A 22,919-nucleotide genomic window follows, 5' to 3' on the forward strand; every position below is an offset into this window, starting at 1 on the left:
TTTCCTGGTTGACCTATTCATTCTTTAGAAGGATGCTCTTTAGCCTCCATGTATTTGAGTTCTTTCCAACTTTCCTCTTGTGATTGAGTTCTAGTTTCAAAGCACTGTGGTCTGAAAATATGCAGGGAATGATCCTAATCTTTTGGTACCGGTTGAGACCTGATTTGTGACCCAGGATATGATCTATTCTGGAGAATGTTCCATGGGCACTAGAGAAGAATGTGTATTCTGTTGCTTTGGGATGGACTGTTCTGAATATATCTGTGCCAAGCCCATTTGGTCCAGTATGTCATTTAAAGCCTTTATTTCCTTGTTGATCTTTTGCTTAGATGATCTGTCCATTTGAGTGAGGGGCATGTTAAAGTCCCCTACTATTATTGTATTGTTGTTGATGTGTTTCTTTGATTTTGTTATTAACTGGCTTATAAATTGGCTGCTCCCATGTTAGGGGCATAGATATTTACAACTGTAAGATCTTCTTATTGGATATACCCTTTAGTAGGATGTAGTGTCCTTCCTCATCCCTTATTACAGTCTTTGGTTTAAAATCTAATTTGTCTGTTATAAGGATTGCCACCCCAGCTTTCTTTTGATGTCCATTAGCATGGTAAATAGTTTTCCACCCCCTCACTTTCAATCTGGAGGTGTCTTTGGGTCTAAAATGAGTCTCTTGCAGACAGTATATCGATGGGTCTTGTTTTTTTTTTATCCAGTCTGATAGCCTGCGTCTTTTGATTGGGGCATTTAGCCCATTTACATTCAGGGTAACTATTGAAAGATATGAATTCATTGCCATTGTATTGCCTGTAAGGTAACTGTTACTGTATATTGTCTCTATCCCTTTCTGGTCTGTGTTACTTTTAGGCTCTCTCTTTGCTTAGAGGACCCCTTTCAATATTTCTTGCAGGGCTGGTTTGGTGTTCGCAAATTCTTTTAGTTTTTGTTTGTCTTGGAAGCTTTTTATCTCTCCTTCTCTTTTCAATGACAGTCTACCTGGATATAGTATTTTTGGCTGCATATTTTTCTTGTTTAGTGCTCTGAATATATCATGCCAGTCCTTTCCGGCCTGCCAGGTCTCTGTGGATAGGTCTGCTGCCAATCTAATATTTCTACCATTATAGGTTACAGACCTCTTGTTCCAAGCTGCTTTCAGGATTTTCTCTTTGTCTCTGAGACTTGTTAAGCGTTACTATTAGATGTCAGGGTGTTGACCTATTTTTATTGATTTTGAGGGGGGTTTCTCTGTGCCTCCTGGATTTTGATGCCTGTTTCCTTCCCCAAATTAGGGAAGTTCTCTGCTATAATTTGCTCTAATATACCTTCTGTTCTTCTCTCTCTTTCTTCTTCTTCTGGGATCCCAATTATTCTAATATTGTTTTGTCTTATGGTATCACTTATCTCTCGAATTCTGGCCTTGTGGTCCAGTAGTTGTTTATCTCTTTTTTCTCAGCTTCTTTATCCTCTATTTGGTCTTCTATATCACTAATACTCTCTCTGCCTCATTTATCCTAGCAGTTAGAGCCTCCATTTTTTATTGCACCTCATTAATAGCCTTTTTGATTTCAACTTTGTTAGATTTTAGTTCTTTTATTTCTCCAGAAAGGGATTCTCTAGTATCTTCCATGCTTTTTTCAAGCCCAGCTAGTATCTTTATAATCATCATTCTGAACTCTAGTTCCAACATTTCACTAATATCTGTATTGATTAGGTCTCTGGCAGTCAGTACTGCCTCTTGTTCTTTTTTTTGAGATGAGTTTTTCTGTCTTGTCATTTTTTTCCAGAGGAGAATAGATGAATGAGAGAACAAAATGCTAAAAGGGTAACAACGACCCCAGAAAAATAAACACAAATAATATAAGGTTAGGAAGGTGGCTGTAGTATACAAAGCACAGTGGTTTTCAAAGTGCTATTCCAGAAACAGCAGCAGAGGCATCACCTGGAAATTTGTTAGGCATTCTCAGGCTGCACCCCAGACCTTTTGGATCAGAATATCTGGGTCTTCACCTGCCTTGATGTCTTCGATCAGGTGGTGCTCTTTACACAGATCTCTCTCCAGATTTTATTATTTAGAGTTGTAGATGGTAAAACCCTGCCTCCAGCCCCAGTTTCAAGGCCTAGAGGCTATATTTCTTTGATTTCCATACATTTGCCAAATTCTTTTGCAGAATTCCTTTATTAAACTCCTATTGAATTACCTGATTGGAATATGCCATCTGTTTCATAACTGATGCATTAATCAAAACAAACAAACAAAAATTATGTCACTTCTGTAACAAAATCTTAAAATTTTTTCCATTGTTTAAGTGTTAAAGTCAGTAGAATGGCATTCAAAGTCTTCCACAATTTGTCCTGCCATTCTTCTCCCTTAACCACACCACTCCCTATCACTGATCTATGCTCAGGCTCACTGTAGTTTACTCAATTCCCTAAAAAGCCATATATTTTTATGCACTGTGCCCCTCTATTCCTTCTATTTCTGGTGAAATGCTACTTATTTTTCAATGCCCAGTTAAAAATTCTTTCAATAAAGACTTCTCAATTGAAAGTATATCTTACTTATCTGTTTTTCCAAAATCTATTGCATTATTGGTTATGTTCTGGCTTAAACTATTATATTAGTACTATTTTAAGTTATGGACTATGTATTAACACATTTGTGTGTTCATATGGAAATGTTCCCTTTTTTTGTTTGTTTTTTTGTTTGACATCTGTATTAAGCACACCAAAAGAAGAGATAGCTTTCTGTGAAGGCCCAAGTTTTTAGGAGGAAATGTGGCTGAGCTGGGTGAATACACAATTGTAGTTCTGCCAATCACACAAAACCACCATATCCCCAATCAAATACCAACTTCTACGCTATTGAGCATTATCATAATGTGATAATACTGAGAGGAAAATACAGATGACAGAGCTAAAACAGAAGGGCTTATATGTAATTCTTGGTGAAAGAAAAATAATCTTCAACAAACATAATTTTAAAATGATATCCTAATTTAAGTGAAGAGAAAGCTGGGGACATAGGCAAGGGTCACAGATGGAGTCAAGTTAAAATATTCTTCTATGCTTTGATTCATAACTCTGTGAACTAGGAAAGGAAGTTGAGAAATTCCCCCAAGAGAACCAAGGGATTTCCTACTTGGCTATGCTGTGCTGAGAATGTTGAATAAATGTCACCTCAATGTTTTTCCATTACTAACATTCAAATTTGTCTGATCTTCTGGGTCCACAATCAAATTTGAGGCACATATATCAACAACTGCAAAAGATACTAACCCTTGAGGACTTAGTTTCTATCTTAGGCTAAATTTAAACCTAGGTCAAGTTCAGCAAGAGGAATAAGTTTCCATATTTAAAAAAGAAATTTTAAATCAGCACTTACAAGGGCTTACATTACTTAAATGTGAATGATGAAATTGGAGAATATCTATTCTACATTAAATGATTAAAGTGAATACTTAAGAGGCAATTATGAGTTTGGAACTATATATACCGAACTCCAAAAAATGTGGAAAGAGACAAAAATAGCCATGTAGATATTTGGGCTATAACATGAAATACAATTAGATATTTCAAAACAATAAGAGAATTGACAAAACTTTTCACTCTTTTTTCAAATTGTTATGTCTTTATATACCAAGTTGAAAAAGCATTACTTAAAACCAGACCTGAATAAACTAGCATTTGCAGTCACATGCATTTAGTGCTTAGTTGGTATCTGGCTCCTTAACCACGTTTGCATGCAGAGGAAATACTCAACATGAAATGAAGGATGGTGGGACAAAAAGTAATAGCAATGTACTTGGAACATCAAGCCTCATCTAGAATTTCCCTTGAATCAGGCCTTTTCTTAAAGTTAGGGACAGACATCTAAGGCTGCATGGGAATGTTGAGAGCACAAAGCCCAGACCAAGGCTTGGTGGAAGAAAACATACATGCCAGCAGGGATCGCCCCTGTTTTACCAACTTGTGTCATTGCCATCTCTAATTTTGTGGATCTCTGTCTTGCCTTCTTGTACATTTTGCTTCCCACAATCTCCACAGTTTCCATAACCCACAGCCCTTCCTCACTCCCCACCCAAGCCACTGCTGGCAGAACACATGATTAGCTTGAAAGCAAACTCAGATTCTGAAGTTAGAGGTGACCCATCATGGAAGTGACCCCATTTGTTTCTATTTTTTTAATAAACATTTTCAACTAGAGGGTAATAATTCCCTTTGAAATAATAACCAGCCTAAGATGCCCAGAAATCTAGGTCATTTCTTTGCACTTAGTGGGAACTCAGTCAAATGTTAACTGGTAGTCATATTTATTTCTATGATTTGGATTTAAAATCACATTACTCAGAAACCTGGATCATATCTCCTCCTTGTAAATACGTAATTGAAGCTTCAACTTGGAGGAGGAATTTTTGTTTTTTAGAAAGGAATAAAAATGTGTTTTAGTTTGAAAATATATTAAAAAGTCAGTTTTATGAACATCAGTTATATTCATTAACAAATATGTATCTTGAAAGCTATTTTATACCATATTTTAAATCCACAATCCACGATTGATCTAAACAGTGCCCTAACTTTGTTTCTGTAGAGTATAATTCACTATACAGCTAAGAGAGTAAGAACCTCCACATAGTGCTAGTACTCTTTTTGGAACAGAAAGTCATTCCATGTTTAAGTTAAAAGAATATATTAGCCAGAGATACAAACTGTTTTGTTACTTATTTTTCCACTAATCCAAAAAAGTGGCTTTGTTTTATCAGAAAGGAATTCTATTCAATTTTGTGGTCAATTTTCTCTATCTTTGTTTCCCTTAAAATATCATTACTTAGTCATTGTGGTTATAAATAAACTAAAAGATATGTCCTCTTTGTTTTCAAGGTTATTACTAAAATATAAAAAGCATTATAGTATCTTTAGAAGGAAATGTATTTTCCACAAGCAGTAACTTTGTGTTAATTGCCAAAATAAAATTGAATGACTGACTCATAGTATTAAAAGCATATATGAATATCCTACTCTAGCCATATTATTGTATTAGAAAATGAGAAAGGCCAGTTTGAATTTCTTCTGCCACTTAACCTTGGTTCCTTTATCTGTAAATGAGGAACTCATACAAAGTACTTCTGATTTCAGTCTAGATCAACTATTATATTAAGTTTTTTTCATATTTCTTTAATAAGAAAGGAAGAAGCTTATTACCAACTCAGGTAATCACCATAGTCAGACTAAATAACCATTGCATTAAAAATGTCAGTTGTAAAAAATCAATCAATCAATCAATCAATCATAGGCTTGGATTGATAGAACTCCCAAACATAGAATAACTTAGTTAAATTTGATAGAGTTACTGATAGAATTTGATAGTTATTGATAATAGAGTCACAAAACAAAGACAGTTCCATCACGATACAGAGTAGAGAGACCAGTCACAATGTCCAAGATAGAGAGGTGTAAACTGCTGAACCCCCAAATCCACACCAGGATTATACAGATAAGAATGAAGTATTTGAAAGAATAAAGTCTTTATCTAAAAGTCCAGCTTCCAGTCCATCTACAAGGCCCAGCTTTATAAACATACACCTTTTTTAACATATGGTAAAATTATTCAACACATAGGCAACTGTAAATATGTGTAAGAGATCACTTCTGGTCTTCGTTTTAGTGTACCTCTCAATATCAGAATTTTGCAATAAAGGTCATGACTGCAGTGTGGTACACTACCCTTAGACATGAACACAGTTCTTTTTAATGACACCAACCTCCCCAGACTAACCCAACCTGGCCCAAATGTATAATAGAAATCAGTGCTATGGAATAAGGACAAAGGTCAGTTCTGGTAGCAGGAGAGGAAAAAGCAAGAAAGACAACAATGGCAAGTTTTCACATTGAGAAGAAAAGAAAGTAAAGAAAGAAGAAAAGCCATCTCTATACTCTTTACTCTGGTGTCATACACTAGGTACATATTCCTCATTAAGTCATCTTAATAAATATTGAGCACTTGCTTTGTGCCTGGTACTGTTCTAGGAGCTGAAGAAAGAATGGTACACAAAAGAAACATTCTGCTCATATGGAGTTGACATTCTAGTAGGATTATCTTCTATGTGACACCAAACAATATTGCTTGGTGAAGGAGACCACTTGTGAGCTCTACCAGACACAGTCTCTGTTTATTCAAGGTCAATGGGATGTGGCAAAAAAAGACAGACTGCTGGGCTTCTGGGTAACTCAATAAAATGGTAAGGAATAACATATAGGCAATGAGAGAATGTTCTGGTACAGAGTCTGAGACCTTCCCATAGGCCCATTTGTTTGCTTATGCTAAAGGTTTCATTTTCTTCAAAACAGAATTGACCCATGATACATAAAAAGTCATGGAGTAGGGGAGAGGTTATTAGCAAATCACTTTGGCACGGAGAGTGTCATATTTCTTTCTGTAGGATAACAACCATTCTTAAAATCATGGTTAGTTAATTATGCTCTCAAAGAGTTCCTAGAGTATTCCTTCAGTGGAGTCAGTCATCATAAGCAACGTGAATGAATGAAGCTGCTAGTGGTAGAAGACAAAAAGGAGTGAATTGTGGAAGCATACTACCTCTAAAGCCATTCAAACCTACTTTTTAAGAACACTATTCAGGCTAAATTTGGCCCAAAGGCAGTTAAATTACAATCTCTGCAATGATATTATGAAAAACCAAGCTCCTTGAATTATAAGTAATAATAATTATTGTCATTATTTTGGTCATAGGAGTATTATTACTGCACACCTCTTATTTTGCCAGTCAATATCTAGTCACTCAGCCTTTCATAATCATAACCCACTTTTCTTTAGGGGAAACCTACCTGTACCCTATTTTCTGACCATACGCTTTGAATGGGTTCCTTCCTCCCAGTAAGAGAGGCAGCATTTGACCTGGCATAAGCAAATCAAAGCATTATAATTCTCCAGAGAGTGACTGATTTTGTAATAAGCACATGATCTAATAAGAACTAATGAGATGCAAACTTTTCTTGTTATTTGTGGAAAACAGATTTTTGTTTCTTATTTTGGATGTGAAAGTGAGACATTGTGAGGTCTGCAGCATGGTTTCCATCATCACGGGATTGTGAAGGTGGAGACTGTCTGACAGAAAAACCAAGGAAGTGTCTTGGACATGGCGAGTGGTTGCTTAAGATTTATTGGGCAAATGAATGAACAGCATTGGAGTTTCCAGATCTGGGTTGCCAAGGCAACTTAACATCTGTATATGGTACAATTTCCTAAACTCTAAAGTAAAAGGTGATCTAAATCAGTGACACTTAAACTACCTACAGAGGGTAAGGGAGTATAACCAGAAATTGCCTCTCACCACTGGAAATTTTATTCAAGTTTTATGTTTTATTTTAAGTATAGGCATTGTTTGTTTTCATAATGTTTATTTTAATATTGTTAAAAAAACAAAATTCAACCAAGTAAATTTGAAGAACTAATTGACTTTCTTAAGCAACTCATCAATCAGGCAGCATCCAATCTAGCAAGCAGAGGGGAGCTCTGGGGAGTTGTGCAAAATGGAAGGTTTTTATAAGAAGGAGGGTGGAGCAAGAAGTTATTAGCAAAATAAAAGAAAAGGTTATTTCAGGCCAGTCACTTTCCCTTAGGGCAGGGGGTCTTTTTAGGTAGATTACTTCATCTTCCTTTAGGGGTAAGGGGGGCATGGAGAGGGTCCATGTGACAGATGACCTCGTTGGTTCTGACCAGAAAATTCCAGATTAATTGGCTTAAATCCCAGTCCTGGAGAGGTTAAAACTACAACTAAATCCTGGTTTGCTGACCTAGGGCAAGGACCTGTGGTTTTCTTTTTAACAATATTAAAATAATCCTCAAGTAAAAACTGATATTCCAAGAAGATGGGAAAATTTATTCTCTACCTTCAAGTAATCCCTAGAACATTGTCTTTGCCCTAGAGGTATTGAAAAATATGGGACTAGAGTTTTCATAAAGAAACATCCACTATTAAAAGTCTGTTAATTTGCATTTCTGAACACTTAACCTTCAAGATATTCTGTCAACAATTTATAAGTAAAGAAATAATATTACTGAGCTTTCCTGTAATTCAAGTTAAGAAAACATTATCAAATAGATGTCCCTTGAGAATTCAACTAGGCCTTCTTTGTATTCCCTCCTTGTATTTCTTCTCATCACCACCATTCATAAACTCAACTACTTTCCTTCCACTGTTTTGGCCATTAAAATTATAATATGAATTTGAAGGTTGCTACTCAACCAGTATGAATAAGCAGCCCTGCCTCTCCTCATCCATGATGTAAATATATGTATAAAGTGATTTTTTTTAAAGATATATCTTTTAGGCTTTTACAAGTCAATAGACTGTTTTGCCCACCTTATTTCAACTAAAGAAAGTTTTTTAAAAAGTGTGGGAGGGTAATGTTAAACAAGTTCCTAACTCCCTGACAGCTTTATTTCAATGTGTCCAGCTCTGAGGAAGCGAAGCTTCCTGAGTCCTGCCAGGACATGGTAATATCCAAAATCCTGAGGACATTCTGCTAACTTGAGGAGTAATTGTGGAAACAGCATGTTACGGAATTGAAAACTAATCCTGGATTTTCCAGTGCAATGTACATTTCCTGGAACATTCAACTCCCCCCAGGCAGAAGTCACAATGTTTATAGCTTTCAGCCTCACTGTTTGTAAATGGAAAGCTGACCTCAGAATTCACAATCACTGATTAAGCTGCTGTTTTTTATCCAATATTGGGGGTGGGGAAGGACAGTGGGTTCTCTCATACTGAACCATAAACACATGTTTTGTTATGTGTAATAAATTCCCTAACATCGCACTTCTTTTGAAGTTCGGGAAGGATGAGGGATGTAATAGAATACTTGAGCCAAAAGCTTAAAGAGTCTGTCTAGTTGGCATATCAAGTTAAAAATGAAAAGAAATCCCTATAGATAGTGTACTATATGTATTCCATGATTTTATTTTTCAGTGTCAACGTAATAGAATGCTAAAGCTAGAAGGACTTTAGAGGTCACCTAATCCAGTCCTCTCTTTACAAAAGAGGAAACTGAAAGCCACTGAAGTAAAGGAACTTATTCAGAGTCACATAGATAGTGTCAATACAGAGAACAGTTTAAATTCTCCTGACATCTAATACAACATTACTTTACTGCATAAATGATTGTATAGAACATACACTGATTCTGTATGTTAACTACTAATGAGTGTCATGTACAGATTGTGACACACCATTTTAAATATACCTGAGTTGTATTTCTCACAGTCTTCATGTTTGTAAAGCCAAGAATTTAGCCATTACATTGATCTGAGGCCTTGCTCATTGGATCTACTTTACCCTACCTCCGCCTGCCCATTAAGAAATGCTTTTGACTAAGCCAGAAAGCTCAAAAAGCACTTGTTAGTAAGTCTGACTTAGCTGAGTCAAGAAAAGAAGGATCAATTATGAGTTAGGAAGAAAAGTACTGGGTCAGCGTGTAAGGACATTTCCTAGTTTCTATATTTGACACTTTGACATCTTGGTATTAAAGGGAAACAGAATATGCCATCCCAAAACACGTCCCTTTGGTATAAAGACTATTTTAGGCTGATTATTTTTATTATTTTTTTTAAAGATTTTATTTTTTTATTTGACAGAGAGAGACACAGCAAGAGAGGGAACACAAGCAGGGGGAGTGGGAGAGGGAGAAGCAGGCCTCCCGCTGAGCAGGGAGCCCGATGTGGGGCTCCATCCCGGGACCCTGGGACCATGACCTGAGCCGAAGGCAGATGCCCAATGACTGAGCCACCCAGGCGCCCCTAGGCTGATTATTTTTAAGAAACAGATGAGAAAAGCTCTGGAAACCAATAGAAATTATTAAAGACGTTTGCATTTGCAAGGGAAATCTCCATTTGTATGGGCGTCTTCCTCTCAGTATCAGGAACAGGAGAACACCTAAATCTATAGAAACTCCTGAATAAGATGCTGACTTATATCTGCATAGCAACTATACCCTTCTTTACTGTGTTTGCCTGATAACCTCCCGTAACTGGCTTCCCCCATCCCAACATCTTTTGTTTTTAGTTGGAGATGGTATTTAAAGTGGTGATTTGGGCCATTCAGGTTATTACTCAGTTTTCCTGTGTACCTCGTATGTACATAGGAGGAAATAATATACATGTTATTATACATCTGTTTGCTTTTCTCCTGTTAATTTGCCCTTTATTATAGAAGGGTCTCAGACAAGAACCTACAAAGGTAGAGGAGGAATCATTTTTTTCTCCTCTACAGTGTCTCACAGGCCCTGGAGGGACTGCCCCTCCCAGGGCCAGCCAATTCCAAGAGAGAGTAAAGAACTGGCCTGCAAGTGTACCTTCCCTATGTTCACCAACCAATCTAGAGCCCACACCCCAACCACCTCCTTTATTGGCTTTCACTCTCTGGGCCAGTATTCCCCTGCCCTAATCACCCCAGAGCCAGGAAACAGACAACTAATGAAACCAACACACGTTAACAAATATTTTATCATTCTAGCCTAATGAAACTGGCTAACTTGATTGATTTATGAGCCTATTTTGCAGAAGTTGACTGACCACCAATGAGACTAGCTAAGATTGGAGCCAACTGGGAAGAATTCTTACAGCTGTGCAGAAGGGACAAGGAAAGAACAAAAGTAACCTCTGTGATGACCCACCTAGAGATCTTTCCCCCTTCATCATGCTTATGGCACCATTTTCTGAACATGTATCACATTAAGAGGCATGATTCCTGAATACACATGCTCAGAAAGGACACCTCCCTTTGTCCCTATATCCAGTCATCATACTCCAGTCTACCCCTTACCCTTAAATACACCAACCTAACCCTTCAGGGAGGTGGATTTGAGAAATCCTCTCCTGTCTCCTTGCTTGGTGCCCTGCAATAAAACCTTTTTCTCTGCTGCAAAAGACACTGGTGTCAGTGTTTGAATTGATGCACTCTGGGAAACAGGCCCTTGTCTGGTCACCCTAAGAACAGCCTCTACACCCCAGAGCCCACTCAAATTATTCAAACAAGCCAATCTTAAACCTGCTTGCCCGGTCTTGCCCATTACTTCCTGTGGAAAACACATTTTCCCCTTTCTCCTTCTGCTTGCCCACATTTTCCCCTTTCTCCTTCTGCCTCCCGACCAACACTGGTGGATCTCCCATGTGGCCCTGTGTGGTGTGATATGTCCCTTCCTCTTAGGAGCTGTGAGTAACAAACTATCTTTCCGAGCAGCTGGGGAGGTTCTAGTCTGTTCTGTCTCGTGGCAGCCTCCCCCTTCCACACGATCACACTGAGCTAGTACCCACGCTTGGAATCGGGCCTCAACCTCAGCCGTGCCTGCCGCCTGCCACTGGCTCTGGCCATGGACCCTCGCAAAGTGAGCGAGCTTAGGGCCTTCATGAAAATGTGTAAGCAGGATCCAAGCGTTCTGCACACCGAGGAAATGCTCTTCCTATGGGAGTGGATGGAGAGCATGGGGGATAAAATACCACCTGCTACTCATAAAACTAAATCAGAAGACAATATCAAGGAAGAAAAAGCAGATAGTAAGAAGGTGGAGGAAAACATAAAGACAGACGAACCATCAAGTGAGGAAAGTGATCTAGAAATTGACAATGAAGGTGTGACTGAACCAGATACTGATGCCCCTCAAGAAATGGGAGATGAAAATGTAGAGATAACCGAAGAAATGATGGATCAGGCAAATGATAAAAAAGTGGTTGCCATTGATGCCCTAAATGACGGTGAACTACAGAAAGCCATTGACTTGTTCACAGATGCCATCAAACCGAATCCTCACTTGGCCATTCTGTATGCCAAGAGAGCCAGTGTCTTCATCAAATTACAGAAGTCAAATGCTGCCATTCGAGACTGTGACAGAGCTATTGAAATAAATCCTGATTCAGCTCAGCCTTATAAGTGCAAGGGAAAGCACACAGACTTCTGGGCCATTGGGAAGAAGCAGCACATGATCTTGCCCTTGCTTATAAACTGGATTACGATGAAGATGCTAGTGCAATGCTGAAAGAAGATCAACCGAGGGCCTATAAAATTGCTGAACATCGGAGAAAGTATGAGTGAAAACGTGAAGAGTGAGAGATCAAAGAAAGAATAGAAAGCGTTAAGAAGGCTCGGGAAGAACATGAGAGAGCCCAGAGGGAGGAAGAAGCCAGACGACAATCAGGAGCTCAGTATGGCTCTTTCCCAGGTGGCTTTCCTGGGGGAACGCCTGGTAATTTTCCTGGAGGAATGCCTGGAATGGCAGGGGGGATGCCTGGAATGGTAGGAATGTCTGGGCTCAATGAAATTTTTAGTGATCCAGAGGTTCTTGCAGCCATGCAGGATCCAGAAGTTATGGTGGCTTTCCAGGATGTGGTCCAGAACCCAGCGAATATGTCAAAATATCAGAGCAACCCAAAGGTTATGAATCTCATCAGTAAATTGTCAGCCAAATTTGGAGGTCAAGCGTAATGCCCTTCTGACAAATAAAGCCCTTGCTGAAGGAAAAGTAACTTCGATCACCTAATGGATGCCACAGTAATACAAACCAGTGTACCTCTGACCTTCTCATGAAGAAAGCTGGGGTGCTGTGAAGAGAATCCCTACCCCTCTGCCCCACATGCAACTGAAACATTCTACAGTGGTTTGCCATTAGGGTATTCATTCAGATAATGTTTTTCTACTAGGAATTACAAACTTTAAACACTTTAAACCTTAAAAATATTTTAAAACATATTAAAAGGGTATGTTAGTCTCTACATCTTTCTTTACTAATCATTTCAATTTTTTTCCTTTGGATTAATTGGGCAAGGAAGATACTTCAGTGTGGAAGATTTATTGCTCAGTTTGAGTGAAATAAAGGTTTATTAGTGGGAGGCAAATATAACATTTAAATAGATGAAGTTTGAGTTGGAGATATGGTTTCTGAGGCATTTTGACTTATCTTTTTAAATGCTTTATTTTTTAAATACAATTTATTTGGATAAAACCATTGTGACCACCAGTATTGCAGTAGGACCTGGGTAGGGACTGGAAGTGCTTGGCAGGGCAGCAGCAACTTTATTCCTTTTATGTAGTGTGCACCCGTGTGCAGATGCATTTAAATCTTACACTGTGGTGAAGGGATAATTTTTATAATGCTGCAGAATTGGATTACTTAGCTGAGTTCTTGTCTGATATAGAAAATAAATGTTTTGCATTATTTCCACACACAAAAAAAAAACAAACTATCTTTCCAATGGAAATCTTTGCTTGATCTGTTGACCTCACCATATCTGAATAAGAGCCTCTACATTTTACAACAAAGAGGTCAAAGTCCAGGAAAACTAAAGGTGCCAAAATCCAAAATGGATTTAAAGAAAGCAAGAAGAAACAAGAGATAAGCTATAAGTAGGGAGAATATGGCAAAGGTCTAGCTCAGGAAGAACTCTGCAAACCCAGAATTCTGATTGTGGTATAATTTTGGTGCCTTCCTGATAATACAGGAGGGTTGCCTTAAAATGGCATATTAACAATTTCTTGAACACACTGCCTAATAAATGATATGTGAGAACTTTAACATTCCTAGACAAGACTCACTATGTAGCATTCCCATGATCAGCGCCCCAATTGTAATCCATACCAGAATGTTAAAATAGCCTCTTGATCATCTCCTGCTTTTTCTTTCTCCATTCCTTAATTCATCTCTTCTACTGTTTCTAAGCCATAGCTTGTATATTGATAAGAATCCTCCATAATTTTTTTATTTCTTTTTCAATTACATATTGAATCTTCACTATTACATTTAAAGCTATTCAAATACTGTCTCCAGCATAGCCGCCAGCCTTGACTTCCACTATTCCGCTCTATTCTCTATCATCTGGCTAACTTAAACCATCCATTGTTCCCAGCACATTCTCCCCATGCGCTGAACTACTCCATCGATAGAAGCACCATAAAATGTATTTTATAATATTAGCTTTAGAAACAAGTATACCTGGGTCTGAATGCTTAGCTCCTCCAACAAACCGTACTCTGATCCTGGAACTTTAAGTTTTTCTCATGCTGGAGGAATCAGAATGGGTTCCCTGGGGAATCACCAAGATAATAATATCCATGTTATAGAAGTCTTAAACAGGTTAAATGAGATAGTATGTATAAAGATTTCAGCACAATTTTGATGTGAATTAATTCTAGTTAATAGCAACTGTTATATCATTTCTAACCTTAAAGTAGTGTTCCTGAGTTTTCAAAGTATGTCATATACACTGCCAAGTATATTCAAGAAGTTCTGATATATGTTATAATTGATGTCATTTTCAAACGAAAAAAACTCATACTCAAGAGAAATAACTTGCTCAAGCTCATACAGTTAGGTAAGAATTACAAGTTTCTTCACTGCTTCTTAATTTCACTCTTTCTTCTCTACACTAAGCTGACCTAATGCCCATAAAGTCATTTAGTGAAGGGACTGTGGCTCATTTATCTTTTACTTTCACAGTACTTGAGAATTTTTTTAATTTAATTTAAATTAACTTCATTTAAATTAACTTAATTTAAATTAACTTCATTGAGTATTTGTTATGTGTGCAGCATTGTTTTAAGAAATTTATATAAATTATATCATTTAAATATGATGATACCTCACAAGATATATATTATAATGTCCATTTTCAAGTGAGGAAATGGAGAATCACAGAGATTAGCCTGCTCAAACCACACAGCAGTATTTGGGAACACCAAGGCTACCTATGGCAAAATGTGCCACATTAAATAAGCTGCAAGTCAAAACAGGCATGTAATTCATTTCTATTGAATTAAATTTTAATAGACATCTGGAAAATACATCCTCCCACTCTGCTAAAGAGTGTAAAAATGGTGACATGTTCTGGAAAACCTGTGTGCATGTGTGTGTATGTGTTTGGGTGTGTATAGTATGAGTGTCCTGTGTATATTTTAATAAGCATTCTAACTTTCTTTCAGTACTAATAGAAATCCTCAGTTTAACACATGGCTACTCTGGGAGCAGGGGCAGGGATAAGGGTGCAGACATATGTGCCATGGGAAAAACCTTTTCAGCCTCCTTTGCAGCTAGCTGTGACCCTGTGGAAAGTTCTGATCAATGGGATGTTAGGAAAAATGATGTAAATTAAGTTCTGAGACATACCTTAAAGGCAAGTGCAAGCTACTTCTCCCTTTCCCCTTCCTGCTGAAAACATAGATATGATGGCTGGAGGTACAATTTAGACCAGGCCAGTAAATATCATTCCCTAGGAATGACAGTATGGAAATCTCAAGGTAGCCCGAGTCTCAGTTAGCTACTGAGCCATCTTGCCTTTACTGAACTCTAAATCCTAACTTCCACTTAAACCACTGTTATTTTGGCTCTCGATAGCTGAATTATTACAAAACTTATTTACTAATTATTTACTAATGACTAAGACAAAGCTAACAAAAAAAGAAGGAAACAATTGAAATGTACTTTTGAGGGATTGATGAGTTAAGTATCAAGCCATAGAAATATGGAATCTCAGAGTTGGGAGGGATATAAATAGTCTAATCTACACACAGAGGTAACGCTCAAATCCACTCTCCAAACTTTACAAAATGAAGGAAAGCTATAAATATGCTGAATTAGATGTATCTAAAGTAAAGTGTGAAATTTTGACAGTTGTCAGAGCCACATCTGAGTTAAGTAAGTACTTGTTACTTGAGTGGAGTATGTGCAAAGCACTGGTATGAGCCTAAAACACGCTGGTTCTATATGAGATGCCACAGGAGGGACAAAACTGTCCGGAGACACTGAGGAGGCCCAAAGGGGGTATTTCTGAAAAGAAGATTATCAGATGCTCACATAGGATTTACCACTCAAGCTATATCTAATGTCTGTTTTGTTCATCTAATTCAGAAGGCTTTGACTCAAATTGTAGGGACTTATTTTCTCTTATTGTGTCCCTCAGTGCACATCTTCAATTAGCAATAATCGCGCCTCAGATAAACCTCATTGGCTACGATACTGCCACTGCGCAAAGCTCAGTGCACATCTTCAATGATTTCCTTCATGGGAAGCAGGACCAGATCACATGAGACTCATTTTGGTTTTTAAAATATGTGTATTGAGTTATATTTGCATGATTATGCAGACAAGTTGAAAGTGAGGTCATTATTGCTGTACAAAGAGAAACTGTGGTTTATTCTCATGTTTATGCCAACTGTTCAGAAGGAAAACAGAAAACCAAAGATGTTTACATGCTGATAGTGCCTTAGCTAGCCGGAAGTTCAATACTATGCTCCTTAGCAGTGTGACACAGCATCTGTCTAGAGGCCTGAGAAATTGTAATATTCAGGCATTCAGCAAAGAGATTCCAAGAATGATTAAGACATGTTACTCCCTTCTGTACCTTAAGGGGCAGAGATGGGTAAGAAAAGAACAACTTGCCCCATGAGCAACCAGGATCTTCCTGCTTGACTTCTGGATTAACCCAGTCCCTCACCCCAGAGTTTAGAGGCTTGCACTAACCCTGTAGCACCAAAGCAAGGCTTCACACCCATCTTCCTGAATATATCTTTCCTGAATATATCCTCAAGAACTGATTATAAAAGGCCAACCTAAAAGATGCTCTAAAATCTGTTGAAAATTCAATTCTCTTCATCTAACATAATTGCTTCTCCAACCATTTAGCATATTTCTCTCTCTTTTTTTTTTAAAGATGTGATTTGTTTTTTTCTTTTTTTTGTAGTTTTTAATTTTTTTATATTATGTTAGTCACCATACAATACATCATTAGTTTTTGATGTAGTGATCCACGATCCATTGTTTTCGTATAACACCCAGTGCTCCATGCAGTACGTGCCCTCCTTAATACCCGTCACCAGGCTAACCAATCCCCCCTCCCCCCTCCCCTCTAGAACACTGTTTCTCAGGTCCATAGTCTCTCATGGTTCATCTCTCCCTCCAATTCCCCCCTCCCCATTTTCCCCTTCCTTCTCCTAATGTCCTCCATGCTATTCCTTATGTTCCACAAATAAGTGAAACCATATGATAATTGACTTTCTCTGCTTGACTTATTTCACTTAGCATAATTTCCTCCAGTCCCATCCATGTTGATGTAAAAGTTGGGTATTCAGAGAAAAAAAATAAATAGATAAAGATGTGATTTGTATGTTCCATTGAAGTGGGAATAAACTGTTACAAAACGTATTTTTGTAAAAAGAAAAAAGCAGGACTACTTGGAAAGTTTTGTTTGACTTGCATTCTCCACTGGTCATGTGCCCACAAACAATGCTGCTATGATCTATTATCAAAACGTATTTTACTCCTTTAGAAGGGCTGAAATAACTTCTAGTGGTTATGTCACAACTAGCTAAAAATAAAAGCATTCAATTGTACATCTCTATATTAATTGTATTTGTCACTATTTTTATATTGTAAAAAAAGTATTAACATTTAAGCAAAATAATTTTTTTATTTAATAAACACTCTTAACCTGATTATTTGGTTGGAGTTAAAGACCAGGTATTTTATAAAATCACAATATCATCTTCTTGATAATATTTGCTTATTATAAAAAAATGTTTAAAGAAAAAAATTGTAACTATGTGTGATGATGGATCTTAATTACACTTACTGTGGTGATTTCACAATATATACAAATACTGAATCATTATGCTGTACACCCGAAACTAACATAATGTTAGATGTCAATTATATCTCACTTAAAACAAACTTTTTTTTTTTTAGAAAGAGAGCACACAAGCAGGGGGTGAGGATTCAGAGGGAAAGGGAGAGAGAGAATCTTTTTTTTTTTTTTAAAGATTTTATTTATTTTTTAGAGAGCGAGCAAGCGAGAAACAGCATGAGAGGGGAGAGGGTCAGAGGGAGAAGCAGGCTCCCCGCTGAGCCGGGAGCCCGATGTGGGACTCGATCCCAGGACCCTGGGATCATGACCCAAGCCGAAGGCAGACGCTTAACCATCTGAGCCACCCAGGTGCCCGGGAGAGAGAGAATCTTAAGCATGCTCCCCCCCAGCACAGGAGTCCACACGGGGCTCGATTCCACAACCCCGAGATCATGACCTGAGCTGAAATCCAGAGTCGGACACTTAACTGACTGAGCCACACAGGCACCCCAATTAATCTCACTTTTTTTTAAAGTTCAAAAAATGTATGAAATACAAGTGTAAAGAAGAAATAATCCCATCATAGAAATTTTAACAAAACCATATTCTGCTACATTTTATAAAATGTTAACATATCCCATATTTTATATTTAAAATTATATCACAAGCATTTTTCCATGTTTAAGATATCTTCTCTTCTCCTTGATATTTTATTTGCATTCTTTTTTGCTACATGGACTATATTTTATTTGCTTTTAACTCCTTAAGTTTCTTGGAAATCTTCTGGCAGTAGAGGTTAAAGATTCTTCTAAATATATTTCATTATAGTGCTGTTCAAAATAAAGAATAAATGTACTTCATTTAAGTCACCCCTTTATATGATTAAAAGAAATTAAATTTAGGTTCCATCTGTCCCTTATTGTGGTGGCAAGACATATGGGTTTAGCTCTGTGATAAAGGGCCCTGGTCTCTGCATGACGTCCACATCATCAAGTTCAGGGGCACAAAAACTAACACATTTAAGTTCATCCTTGTGGCTCCAGCTCATGCTTGTGCATTCCAGGTTGGTCTTTTTTAAAAACAGCTTTACTGAAGTATGAGTTACATTCCATAAAATTCACACAGTGTAGGTGTACAATTTATTGACTTATAGTAAATTTACAGAACTGTGTATCCAACAGCATAATCCAGTTTTAGAATATTTCTAACGGGGCCTTTTCTGAATATTTCATATAAATGGTTTCAGACAATATATAGTCATTTGGACCTGACATCTTTCATCTAGCATAATGATTTTGAAGTTCATGCATGTTACAGAATGTATCAGTGTTTTGGTTTTTTTCATTATATGAATATACTACATTTTGTTTATACATTCATGATAGAAATTTGAAATGTTTTTGATTTTTGTCTATTTTGAATATGTTGCTATGAACATTTCTGTTCAAGTTTTTGCATGAACATATGTTGCCATTAGATTCATAGAAATAGATGTTGGATTCTATGATAGGTAAGTTTATATAGCTATTTATGAAACTGCCAAACTGTTTTCCAAAGTAGCTATGCCATTTCACATTCCAACCAACAATGTGTGAGGGTCCCTGTTTCTCCACATCTAGCCAATATTTGTTATTAACCGTCTTTCCTATTACAGCTATTCTAGTAGGCATGCATTGGTACCCTGTGATTTTGATGGGCATTTCTCTAATAACATGATTATTGAGTACCTATTTCAGTTTTTATTAGCCACTTGTATGTCTTCTCTGATGAAAGGTCTGTTCAAGTCTTTTGCTTATTTTTTAAATTAGGTTGTCTTACTATGATCAAGTTGTGAGAGTTATTTATATATTTCAGATGCAAGTCCTTTATCACATACGTAATTGCAAATATTTTCTCCAGTCTATAGCTGGAGTGTTTCTGGACATTTTTAATTTTTATGATAAAAATTTATAATTTTTATGATAAAATTTTTAAAAATTTATCATTTTTTCTTTTTTGGTCTGCTTTTGGTGTCATTTCTAAGATCTTTGTACCTAATCTAGGGCCACAAAGATTTTCTCCTATGTGATCAACCTAGAAGTTTTAGCTCTTACATATAGCTCTATAATCCATCATGAGTTATTTTTTATTTATGGTGTGAGGTATGAGTCTAAGTTCTTTTTTTTTTCCAAACAGATGTCCAATTGTCCCAGAACCACTTGCAAATTCTATCCTTTTCCCCACTGAATTTCCTTGGCACTTCTGTTCGAGCTTGTTCTGGCTCTCTCTCACTTTACATCAATCTTTGTTTCCCAAATGCCTGCCCTATAAGTATCAAGCTCCAGCATCAGACAAGAAGACAAATGTTGCAGAGACTGTTTAAGCAGCTCCAAAAATTGCATATGGTTAAAATCCTTAACATAGATAGGTAGATAGACAGACTAAATAGAATTATTTAGAATTATTATTATTTAGAATTACTGGTTTTGTTTCTTTGATTGAATTCTCACTAATAATCAGGACTATACTTACCCTACAATGCTGAAATTTTCAACTAAAACTTTTTGTGGTAAATGTTACTCAGCCAATCAAAGATTTGCTATTTATATTGAGAGTTGTAAATATTCTCTAACTACTAGTTAAGCATACCTCTGTATTCTACTGGTTTAGTGTTCACATCTAAGTCCTTTAATTTTACAAACCTCCCAATTCTTGAGATGTTGAATTTACTCATCTCTTAGTATGTATATAATAAGTTGTTTTATGCCATCCAGGTCTGAGGATGTCTTTCTGTTGAATTTATAGATAAATGAAAATTTAATTGTGTATTAAATTCTTGACTCAAAGATATATGTTTATTTTCTCATTCTTTTGTCAATATAATATTAACTCTCCTCTTTTTACTTTTCCCAGACACTTCCGGAAATTTTTAATTAATACATTTTGAAGATGTTCTCCTGAGAGCATATGATTAGAACTGCTGTGCTTCTTCTTTTTTTTTTTTTTAAAGATTTTATTTATTTGACAGAGAGAGAAACAGCGAGAGCAGGAACACAAGCAGGGGGAGTGGGAGAGGGAGAAGCAGGCTTCCCAGGGAGCAGGGAGCCCGATGTGGGACTCGATTCCGGGACCCTGGGATCATGACCTGAGCTGAAGGCAGACGCTTAACAACTGAGCCACCCAGGCGCCCAGAACTGCTGTGCTTCTGATAAATTAAAATCCTTGTCATTAGGCCATGCCTGTCTGTATATCTTATTGGACTTTTTAAGCTTAAAATCTACTCCTTTTTTTTTACATTAATATAATTACTCTAGTTTTCCTTTACTTAGTACTTCCCAGAAAATCTTTTTTCATTTTTACATCCCAACTTTTCAGTTTATTTTTGTTTTAGATATACTTCTTAATAATACCATATGATAAAAATTTGCACTTTATCTTACCATTTTTCTTTTAATTGTGTAATTTAACCCAATTACGTATATTGTGATTAAGTAAGTGCTACCATCTTCTTGCTTGCTTTATATTGTTACCACTTTTTCTCTCCCTTTTTGTCCTTCCTTTCTGGGGTTAAGTATTTTTTTCTTTGTTTTCTTCTTATTCCAATTTTTTTCCTTGTAGATATATACAATTTGTTCTTTTTAATTGGTAACGCTTGAACTTTTACCATGCATGTTTATTATTTAATGATTTCTGAAGTTAATGTATTAATCCCACCCATGAACAACATAAGCACTGTAGACTATGTTAACTCATTAGAGAAGGGATTGATGAGGCTCAAACATGGACAAAAGCAATAAAATCCTGAAACACTTCTTCAAGGTACAGCATAATATCTCATTTTCTGTGAAATATTATATCAGTTTCCCAAAAGTTGATCATTCTCTTGCCCCCATCTTACTTAACACACTAGTTGTCTTTGTGTATATGCATACTTTAGTATGATTTCCTTGAAGATGAGGAATATATCACCTTTTTTTTAGTAGTACCTGACACCAGACATAGTATATATTAGCATACATTTAGTCTAGTGAATGAATTTTAAAAAGTAACAATTTTATGTTCCTATGCATTTATGACTTTTCGTTCTCTCATATTTTATGGAGATAACCAGCTTTATCAAAAACTTTACCCAGCATGACCACTCATAAGAGAGAAAACCTTAGTAAGATTCAAATCACAGTTCATATATTTCGTATATATGTGTCTACATTTTTTATTTTAAGTATTATTCTGGTCTTTGCCCCTAATTCATCCAAACAGCTTAAGTATAATGATTTTAGTTTGAGAGAAGCAGGATTAGGCTTTTTACAAATTATTCTATAAAATTAAATCTGTGTCATAAAGAGTTCCATGTGTTTAGGAAGCAAAAGAGGGAAGCTGACCTAATTATGGCTGAGCTAAATGAGCTGTGGTTATTCTTATGTTTATTCATATTATTTTGAAAGAAAAATGAAAACTATCATATGCTATCTTAAAACACCTTCTGCATTATTTTCTCAAAATTTTATTTACCTTTGTATGTCATGCTGCTTTCACATTCAAAGTTTTTCCAAACTCCCCTAGGGCAAGAATCATGGGCTGTGCAGATCTGCATCCTCCCTGGCAGCCAACATAGCATGCAGTGGTCACTTGGTAAATTTGTGATCATTGTGTCTAGAAACAAATGAATACATGAGTTAGTGAGTGAATAAAGATACAAGAGAATAACTAAATGCAATGGCCTGTCATTTTCTACCTAGCTTTTTTGCAACTTCCCCATTATTATTTAGAATTTAAATTTTATTTAAATTTATTTAAAATTATTTGAATATATTATTTTGTTTAAAAAGGGAACATTTCTTTTTTTGTTTGCTTGGCTGTTTTGTGTTTTTTTGTGTAGTTCAAACTGAAACAGGTCCATAAGTTTATGAGTGTGCATTAATAAATATTCCTTTTAGTTATTAGAAATGGAATGAATTACATAACCATATTTTGAAAAGAAACCAACAAAAATGGAGAAAAGAGGTAACATGAAAAAGAGAAATAGACCAAAGGGTTAAAAAGGACCTCTGAAACACATCTGAGATGTGCACCCAAATGCAGACAAAATTACACATTAGTCATTTCAGATTATGGAGTACAACCATCCTTCCTAACAAGTTGACTTTTTTAAAAGTCACCAGAAATAACTTCCCAATATTAAATCAAAATTTCTCATTATGATAAAAGATAAACATGACTGATGCTGTGATAAAAGTCTCATGTGTACTGATTGTTTTATTTATTTCTCATGATCCTTTGACCTAGGAAGAAAAGATGAAACCAAGGTTTAGAGGGGCTAAGATAT

General features: G+C 36.5%; 2 long non-coding RNA genes and 2 pseudogenes across 2 annotated transcripts in view; 2 read left to right on the forward strand and 2 right to left on the reverse strand.

Moving 5' to 3' along the window:
- LOC145720622 (uncharacterized) overlaps window positions 1-22,919 on the forward strand; it is a 324,122-nt gene that overhangs the window by 234,577 nt on the left and 66,626 nt on the right. The gene's annotated exons all lie outside the window — the stretch shown is intronic.
- Window positions 1-22,919, reverse strand: part of LOC145720623 (uncharacterized) — a 134,249-nt gene that overhangs the window by 88,270 nt on the left and 23,060 nt on the right. The window contains exon 2 of the long non-coding RNA XR_014143725.1: window positions 22,106-22,246. This is a non-coding gene — a long non-coding RNA (uncharacterized LOC145720623). The remainder of the gene's footprint in view (window positions 1-22,105; window positions 22,247-22,919) is intronic.
- LOC102733757 (hsc70-interacting protein pseudogene) lies at window positions 11,251-13,130 on the forward strand (annotated as a pseudogene).
- On the reverse strand, window positions 15,961-16,029 carry LOC115941188 (U4 spliceosomal RNA; annotated as a pseudogene).

Source organism: Leptonychotes weddellii, chromosome 3 (assembly GCF_054177405.1).
Source record: "Leptonychotes weddellii isolate Sample4059 chromosome 3, ASM5417740v2, whole genome shotgun sequence".
NCBI lineage: Eukaryota > Metazoa > Chordata > Mammalia > Carnivora > Phocidae > Leptonychotes > Leptonychotes weddellii.